At 36.6% G+C, this 10,213-nt stretch overlaps 1 pseudogene; it reads left to right on the plus strand.

Annotated features, from left to right (window-relative positions):
- Window positions 1-627: 627 nt before the first annotated feature.
- LOC140229742 (uncharacterized) lies at window positions 628-7,863 on the plus strand (annotated as a pseudogene).
- Window positions 7,864-10,213: the final 2,350 nt, after the last annotated feature.

Here is a 10,213-nt window from a genome sequence, read left to right on the forward strand (position 1 = left end):
GTAAAAAATCTTCAAATGTAATAGTTCATGAAGAAAATGAGAAATTAGCTGAGGAATTTAATTCATTCTTTGCTAAAGTAGGGCAGACGCTGCTTGAATCAATTCCATGTAAAAAGCAAGGTAGATAATTTGTAAATGAAGAAACATTATTTGAAAATAAGTTTGAATTGAAATGTGTCTCACAATGAAGTTTTGTTACAACTGAGGAAACTCAAAGATAAAAGGTCAACGGGTATTGATGGAATATCTTCTAGTATACTTACATTGGCAGCAGAAGAGATTGCACCAACTCTTACTCATTTAATCAAGAAGTCTATTATTGAGAAAGTAGTACCCGCCCGATGGAAAGTGGCTAGAATAATTCCACTGTTTAAAAAGGGTGATAGGAGCCAGCCAGATGATTTACATATATAATTACAGAAGGAGAAAAATCCAAGAAAAGTTATACCCCATTTGTTTACCCCGCTGTTTTATAGTCTCGTGCTATCCCCTTTCTGCACCTAATCTCCCATGCCAAATTGAAATATCAGTGAAGAATTTTATTGGTGGACATTGTGTAATGTCCATTTAATGATATCCAATAGCTCTTTCTTGACAGGAGCATCTGCACGAGGGAAGTTAAGAATAATGACTCCTTATAGAGCTCTACCAATCATCACTATTTATATAGTGGTGATATCAACAGAAGTCGGTAAGTCACAGCAAAATAATCAACAGTAACTTCAACTTTCAACTTCCACTTTATTTTTTTTCATTTCCATTAAATAAAAAGTGGAAATTAGATACAATGCATGAAAAAACAAAACAAATTTGTAGTAATTTCAATAAACAGAAACAGTATGTTTCAAAGCGTAACAGACAAACAAATATTTTGTGTTACGTGATTACAATAAAAGGTGATATTTACCATAATAGAAAATATTTTCAATTATCTATCCTTGTAAACTGCTTTCCTAAGATTTTTTTTTTATCCGATTTCTAAGACGTTTGGATATTGCTCGTAATGTTCATCTCGTTGACGATATAGAATACATGAGATATACAATATTCCTCATAAAGCACCTGAGAAGATTAAAGGATCACCCTTAAATAAACATTGAAAAAAAATGTCGAAGTTTACAACGTGCTAACATCACACTTAAAAAATACACATCTAATAGTATAGCAATTATTGGGCAAAAAAACAAATTACTAAATTTGTAACTACGTAACCGCAATATCACAGTAATACTCTACCTCATCGAACCATAAGAAACTCAAATGACTTGTTCAATAAGCAGGACATGATTTGAAATATTACAAGAACGGAAATGATGTAAATAAAATCTGTAGAAGCTTTGACAATGTTTAAGACAACCAGCCATTGGGATTCTTTACATTTCCGTTTTCGTGTGGGTTTAATTGGTCAACAACAGGTTGTCGAATTCCAGATGGTTTCGTGATCGTTGATGAACATCCGGTTCTCTTGAGAGGTCTTCAAGGGAAACTGAAATGCGCATTCCATGGAACTCCACAAACAGTGCAATGGCACAAAGGTGATGACGAGATAAAGATAACAACTTTCAAAGAAACTAAGTGCAATAATTTGATGAGAAAATAATTATGTTTCCCACACAAATCAATTTCCATCAACATGTTTTCAACAGTGAATCTTATTTCCTGTAACCCCTGATTTAACGAAGGTGTCTATACACTGAATTAAACTGCGAAGAGTGACACTAAACTTACAAGGAAGGGACTGTGCAAATTAGCTGCGCTTGGTTCAGCATCTTTATTGAAAAACAAAAGAGAAGAAAGATAATTAGGTAAGAGTTTTGATGTTGGGTTTCGTATGATATGCACAGATAATTTCCTTCATTGTAGACATATGTTTACAAGAAATCAACTTTGTGGTATATAAACTGCAAATTTCTCAGACTCACCTAGTGCAATAAGATATTTATAAATCCTTTTAAAAACATTAAAAAATTATATCGTATGCATAAATTCAACTGTGGAAAAAGATAACTGATAGTTAACTAATAATGATATACATGCATACCGGTAAAATACAAAGCCTTGTGTAGAGGAAAAATAAAAATTGCCAGGTCCACTTAAAAGCATGCTTGCATACGTTGACTACTCAAAGCATTCTTAAGTAATGTTCCTTTTTCAAATACTTACCGTAACCAGACAAGAGAAACACAACAACATGACATAACTTGTTTCTCATGAATCGGTAGATCCTACCCAGAAAAAAAAAATGATGTGTTGGTCCTTCTCCACTTTTCAGCAATATCATTTTTTTTCCTACATCATAAAATATAACATTACCTAATCCGAATGTTTCACTCATTTTATCCATTCTTTCGCCAAGAAATTGCTTCAGGAAACAATTTCAGTTCTCCAACCCTTCTGATAATGTGGCACGAGAATACCATCTATGGTGAAAGTTACCGTGCGGGTTTGGTAAAATTTGATACTAATTACTCGCTGGTCATCGAAAATGTCGACGAGGAGGACGCCGGTCGATACCACTGCACAGTAACCGATTACAGAGGCATCGTCGTCGGAAACTATACGGACGTGTCTGTAAAAGGTTGGTTTCTAGAGTTACCTGACTTCATTTTTCTCTTCTTTTTTTTTTTTCTCTCTCTCTATCGATACCCGCGTGCTCCTATCGGGGGGGGGGGGGGGGTCGTTATACAGTCTTATCCACTATGCCCCCGAGTTCTTTCTTGACATCAAGCGGCTTTGAAGATCCCCACGCTGTAAAGGTACTCTGATCGAAACGACATTTAGTCTCATCTACACATTAGATGAGGCTACAGTACAAATTGTCTCACGAATCTCGCACTGATACCGCTTTCACTCACATAGTTTTACTTATTTGAATTTTGCCTTTCCTTGTCCTGTCTTTTAATTTCTGTCTTTTCTTTGGTCTTTTTATTATCATCCTGATAAGGCAGACGCGTATTATGGGAATTACGTATGCTTTATTTACTGAAAGGTGGTGTCCTTGAAAACCTCCCCTTCCCCGCCCTTGAAACTCTATGGGAAAAATGTATCTTAGGGGTTTTTTTTTTCTCAAAAAAAAGTGCAAAAATTAAAAATACACTACGTTAATACAAAGGGCTACATTTCCCGGGGGCAGTCATCAATATCAGGCCTCCTGCATGTCAAGGGACATATTACGAAACTTATCAAGCAATTCTAGCGGTAAAATGGCCTGAGCAGCTGAGATGATTGTTTTTCATTTCATTTCATTCATTTGTTTCCTTTTGAAAATAAAACAAATTACTGCAAAGTAGCATTTAAGGTAGGGAATCCCGTTTGCATGCCTTAAATGAAGAGTTGTATAAATACAGTGGTATGTTGAAGAGAGTACTAGTATCATTTTAGAAACTCCCATAAAGTATTGAAAGTGGAAGGTAACATTTAGTACATTTTTATTGACCGTTAGATTTTGAATAGAATTTTTTTTTTTCGGGGCTCACCGTAAATTTCAGTACATTACTAGGCTACCTTTGCAGACCCATGCACTGCATGTGTGTCCATCATGTATATTTTGTGAAGAAAGTTCATCAAAACTTACAAACATTTCTATATGCATTCTTCCCACACACTCTATATGTTATTACATCAGCTCTTATACTTTTAGATTTGTGTTTATAGATAAAAAAAATACGGAAGACTGCAACAAAAAAGGCTTAAGTGTGGCTGACACACAGAACTACTGAGTAGTTGAGTTTTGTACATTATTCAAATTGTAGATAACTGTTGACTTCCAAATTTCTCAGCAGTGGCCTAAACAAGTCCCCTGAGGTTCATATCTAATGTTTTGCTGCATTTTGGGAGGTCTGTAAAAGGTATCCCCTACCTTTAACGAATACAAAAAAAAAGGAAGTGCCGTGAGTCAGATACAGATACAAGCAATAGAATAACAAAAGCATGATAACATTCCGCGCTGTACCTTAAAAAGCATGATTACACGCAATCAACGTTTGATCTTCACGTGAAGTCGGGTTTCCAGAGTCTTTGACTTCTGAAGTCATTTCCATAAAATGTTATCTCCTCGGCGACGAAGGACCAGCCAGTTCAACCTGATACATTTTTATTAGTTAAACAGCGTTGATATCAAGAAAGGCAGTACAGGCAGGATGACATAGAGGAAAGATAAGTGGACTTGCGCAATATTATTTTCCTCTTTGTTCCTGCTCACCACCCTGTAGATTTTCTCTCGGTCAAAGGATGTTCAACTGGGGACTGCTCCCTGCTTTATGACCCACAAAATACCACGCTGCTATGTCAGGCAAGAAACGTGCCTCCGGATGTTGTCAACATATACTGGATTCATAATGGGAACAAGGTGTCAAATATTGCCTACTACTTTTTAGACAACAGTGACGGAATGCAGAATGTCGATGCGAAAATAGCTGTTACATCAGGTACGCTAGGGATGTTTGCATGTGTGGCTGAATCAAAGTCCACGCAGGTCGAACTACAGCGGATTGCCGTGACCATCGTTTTGACTCCGACTTTGCCGACGACTACAGATACGTCATCAAAGTCAAAAGGAACCCTTATTGGTACTTGGTAGATCTTCTCTTCTTCGAAACGTAGTATATAATCTTTAGAATGTATCGCAATTTGCCAGCTTTTGTTCGTTTAACCAATATTTTGAGTGAATTAAGTTTACTTGCTTACGGTCAAGTAAGACCAAACTTAGGCTATGTATAGCTTCTAGAGACAACAACGTTATTATTGAACAGTATGGAGATACCTGAGTAAGATTGTGTGTAAGCATTATGTCCTCTCTAGTAAAAGGCGATATTATACTCTGTCCCTCGAAAAGGACATTAAATGGAGGTTCCATGTGTGTGTTAGCCACGCCACACACACGTAAATATTCCACTTCATTCATTCATCGTGAAGAGCAGGCCGCTAACTCGGTGAAGTGGTTGCATGTACTTGATGTACTTCATGTGCTTTAATGAATAGATGAATACCTTAAAGAGTAATGAATAAGTTAGTCTGATAAAAAAGAGTAAAATATTAGGAGTTCAACGATATGATTTTAATCGAAATCGGGTGAAAAATAAGGAAGTTATGACATTTCAAAGTTTTGCTAATTTTTCAGGAAAGAGTTCATGAAACGCAATTATGCCTAAGGCTAAAATCCTGGTACATGTACATCTAACTAATCACTATTCTGAAGTCATTAAACCATGACTAACATCTTCATGTTTCACACTTCAGTGACAGAAACATTGAATTTTCATCATTTTTTTTGACACGAAAATTGTGAGGTTGTGACATGGTCAGCTCACTCATTTACATATTCATTTCCACAGACTGTATGAGAACTGTTTTGCAGAACAAAGCAAAACTTAAAAAAAAATCATAAACTTCCTCATTTTCCACCCGATTTCAGTCAAATTTTTACTGTTGATCTAGTAACATTTAACTCTCTCTCTTTTTTTTTTTAACAGACTGCCGTATTTTTGGCCTGGATTTCTCCTATAAGAAAATAAAGCCCGTAATGGAAAAGCAGTAACACAGGGCAGTCAAGAGCTTAGCACACATTTACAATTAAGCGGAGTAACGATAAGCTGGGGTAGTGTTTTGGGTTGTAATTGAATTTCCGGTCGTTCTTGAAAAACCAAGACCGTTTCATTATCTGTGACTTCTCTATCAACCAATCAGAGTCAACAAAGCCTTGCCGTTAAAGGGATTGTACTCTTTTGGTTGAGATGGGAATTCATGTTTTTGTACTTTTCACATGATAACTAGAAAACACTTCAGTTTTGAAATCGCTGAGATATCCAAAGACAAAATTTTTAATGTTCGTAACTGATAAGGAGGGCCTCACTTTTTATTAGGACCACTCGTTTTGCTTTGGTTTTGTGTATCTATACCATTTTAAACAAATTTGCATTTAATGAACATTGCATTCCTCTAAGATTTTTATGTTCTTTAGTATTTCATATAAGTGGATTTGGATTATATCGCAAAAAGTTGAAACATGAATTCCCATCTTAACCAAACATTTTCTATCTCCTTAAAGTCCTGCAATGATTTCATTTGCAGCTGTCACTGTTGGTGTTATTGTCGTTATTGGGCTTGGTGTCACCTGTTTGGGAAAGTGGTTTGTCGGCAAAAGTAAGTGAAAAGTGCACACCTGAATCTTTATTACGAATGGTTTCAATGAATGAAGACAGCTGAAATGTATGATGAACACACATTTAATGTAAAGTGAATAATGTGAAAATTACAAAGATACAGAGAAGAGAAAGGACAAGAGACGGGGGTTAAAAGATTCTGTTGGAGTGAGATAGAAGCGAAAGGAAGAGAGACAGGAAAAGAAACATATACACACACGTTTCTAGCATTATTTTGTCTGTGGATATTCTAGAAATAAACTGTGGTAATTTGTGCATGTAATTATGTGAAGTAACCTACCCCTAGAAATTAATCATCACGAGAAAGAAATTTGACTTTATATAAATTATAACAACAACCAGCTGCCACTATCTAACATACGTGTCAAAATTGATTGGTTTGGTAAGCAAGTAAAGTAATGGTCATGGAAACATAACGCAATCATTCCACATTACGTTATTGCGTTTACCTTGCATAATACAAAACTGATTTACGCCCTTCACAAATGACAGCTTTATGCATTTCAATTGTCTTTGGCAGGAAAGCGGGAATTCAAACAATCGAGATACACGGGTGAGCTAAAATAGTGTAATCGCACTCGGTTAAATTTTACAATGTATGTCTGATTAGTAAAGCATCGGTTTATAGGCACTGCCCATCAATTATTTTTGTCATTCTCTCTCTCTCTCTCTCTCTCTCTCTCTGATTGCATGTCTGAATGACTCTGACTTTTGTGACAGTTAGAGATGTATTTTCCTTCGAAAAGAACTATTTTGTATATTTTTTCCTCCTTTTCAATGTGGAATTTCCAAACCGATAAGTCGTGGTCATTACAAAATGCCTACTTTCAAGTTTTGCTTTCTTCGGGTGAGCCAGGAATGCATTTAAAGAGAATGTCGTTTTGTAAAATATTTTTTTCGGCCCCCATATACATTGCTTTTCAGTATTTCTTTTCTTTTCTTAGTTCCATGTGTGAAAGTCTAAAGTCTTGATGTTTATAACAATGGAAACGGTTTGGGAAGAACACCTTGGTTTGTAAACATTCTAATGCATGCATTATCAAAACTTTTTCCTTTTCCCAATTTGATACTGCTGCTTGATCAAACAGAAGAGCACGTCAACTTAACCCAGTGAAACGGAAAGGCATCGTATTTACGACATTTAATATGTAACGCTGATTTTGCTCTCCACTTGTATATCGTCAATCAAGCAAAACATAATCCTCCTCAAGTCATAAAAATCGTGGTGCAAACGGCAGAATAATGCGTTATTTGATGGTAACAGTTCACTGTGAGCTGTCGTTAACCCTTTGCATGCCACATTGATTACCTCTTCATAAGGTTGTGTGCAAAATTTGTGCAAATTTTTGAGTCATTGGCTCATTATGATATAATGGCATGGCTTAACTATGACTTATTGCCTTATGCTAGGAACCTTTACGTGAAGGAAATCTTGATCGTTACTTGAATTGTGTTGTTCGAAGGTTGTATTACCTACCTGGAGCTGTGGGAGATGTGCTCCCAGATTAACAATAACTGCGAGCTGGCTACGGCCCTTACACAGTTCCTAATGGGTAACGACTGTCAGGTGGTGTTGTCTACAACGGACATTTACAGCGGTCTGTGCAAATGGAAAGAGCAAACCAAAGAGGGAAGGCAGTGGGGCCAACTCAGCCAAAATAGCACCTTGAAGAAGACAATGGAAGGTTATACATTTGGATAGAAAGACAGTGTATTTGTGTGTTTGTTGCCCATATTATGTCTGGTTACATTTGTTTTGTCTGTTTGTTTCAGTGTGAGTGCTTCCGTTTGTGTGGGCATTAAGAGAATTTTTAGATGAAATAAATTTACACCTTTTGGCATTAATGTATATCATGTGCCTCCGTTCGAAAACTGAACGGAAGCCCACTTCTTTCTATGCTGTGGGTTTTAGTTTTCATTTTCATCGTTTGTAGTTATTGTGTTGTCTTCTATCTGTTTTCTTTTTTGAAATGAAACTTTCTAATCTGTGCAACATTCCAAATTCCTCTTCTATTTGTAGATTACACAAAACAAACTGTCCTTCAATTTTATTTCCAGAGTATCGAGATAAAAACTGCAAGCTTTGTCAAGGCGACATCTTTCATATCTGCTGGTGTGTCGCAAAACAGCCGCAAAGAGTTAAGACGTTTCTTGAGGAACTGGGCATCAGAACCTCAGTGGATTTTGAAGCTGAGAACACAAAAGCGATAATGGAAAAGTGTTCTGCTGAGCTCAAAGAGTGGGCGGATGGATACACACAGATAAGTGAGGTGACGGAGAATACACGGCTCCATTTCCATGAAGAAAGAGATATGGAACTACAGCAGATGGCAGATACAGACGGCAAACGTTGCAATGTCAAGGTGGCTTTGTGCTTGGCTCTGGAAAGAAGTTGTTGCAAAAAGGTGGCAAAGACATTTTTCCGAAGTAAGTGGTCGTAAAAACAACAAGAACAACAACAGCAAAATAGGAGATAGAGAAAGAATTCGCGACCAAATATCCATCCTAACAGTAATATAGCACTTTGTTTAGTTTGTGAAGATCGTGCTGTAAGAAGTTGTCAAAAGACTTACAGATGAAAGGACTTAATTGTTAGATGTGATAACAACTAAAGCAAAAACAAATAACCACCTAATATCACTTATCATTCAGTTGTAGGAATACTTCGATTTGTGAACATTTCAAAAATTGAAATGTAATAGCTATATCTGCATTATTTCAAAATAATTATGTCTTCAAAGATGATGATAGCCATTCTCGACAAATGTCATTATCATAGATGAATATATAAGTTGGTAGCAAAGAATGTTAAAAACAAAATAAACCAACACTATTGGTAAACTCGAAAGCAAACAGTTTTACAATATCCCTATGATATCAACTGTTTGAATGTAATCTTATGTTACGCATGTATTATGATAGAATGTTCCAAATATTTTTTTTTCTTTTTAATTAAGACCAATTATCTTATAGTGTCCTGGTTATATATGTGACATTTTTGCTTTGGTTTGTGTTTGTTTGTATGCGTTTTTTTGTTGTTTCCGTAGTTTTCCTTCCGGTGCCTCAAAGGGGGAAATAGATAACGACAGATACGCTAAACTGTTCTTATCGTCATTATACTAATTAACCCCCAACCTTTCAAAACTGCAATTATCCCCGTGCAAAATATGACTGTTACTTATCAAGTTTTGTTGATGTGCATTTTGTTCAGTCAGGTAAAGAGAGAGAGAGAGGGGGGGGAGTGTGTGTGTGTGTGTGTGTGTGTTTGTGTGTTTGTGTGCGTGTGAGAGAGAGGGAGACTCCAAAAGAGAGAGAGAGAGAGGGAGGGGGTGGAGGGAGTTCGAGAGAAGAAGCGAGGGGGAGAGAGTAGACTGATACATGATATCATGATAATCTCTCTGAGGTCGTGATCGCAGCTAAGGTTACTCCTTAACTGTCTTACGCTGAAATGCGAGCGTGTTCTTGTAACCGCGTAATTATGCAAGTATTATGACCTACAAGATTATATATTTATTTTTACAAGTGAGAAATAATGCACTTTTAAACGGAGAGAGAATATATATATATATATATATATATATATATATATATATTACATTCAAGGGATTGTTGCTGAACAATAGAAGTTTTGCGATCAAGTTTAGAAATCACTTATCTGCTTGCCATAAAGCAAAAGGAGTCTGCAGAACGTCGGATTTGGGGATTATGTGTCGTTCTTTGCTTTATACACGATAATAGGGCTCGATGGTTCATTCTATATTTCTCCTCATTCAGTTTCAGAGAAGAACAAAAATCCACTCGATACAGGAGACATACACGAGCTTGCCCTTGCTATAACCAAACGACACTGCCAGTCACTAGGGAGAGAAGCACACATCAAGCCGGAAGACATATATGCCAGAAACAGGGAGAACTTAGAATGGCTGTTTAAAACAGACAAACTGCTGGAAGACTGGGTGTCGAACCAAGAATGCAGCAAATACGAGATTAGGTGTCGACTTCGGAAAGCTGCCGAAAAATGTGATCGCCAAGACATCGCAGGTAAATTGTGA

The sequence above is a fragment of the Diadema setosum genome, chromosome 6 (genome assembly GCF_964275005.1).
Source record: "Diadema setosum chromosome 6, eeDiaSeto1, whole genome shotgun sequence".
Lineage (NCBI taxonomy): Eukaryota > Metazoa > Echinodermata > Echinoidea > Diadematoida > Diadematidae > Diadema > Diadema setosum.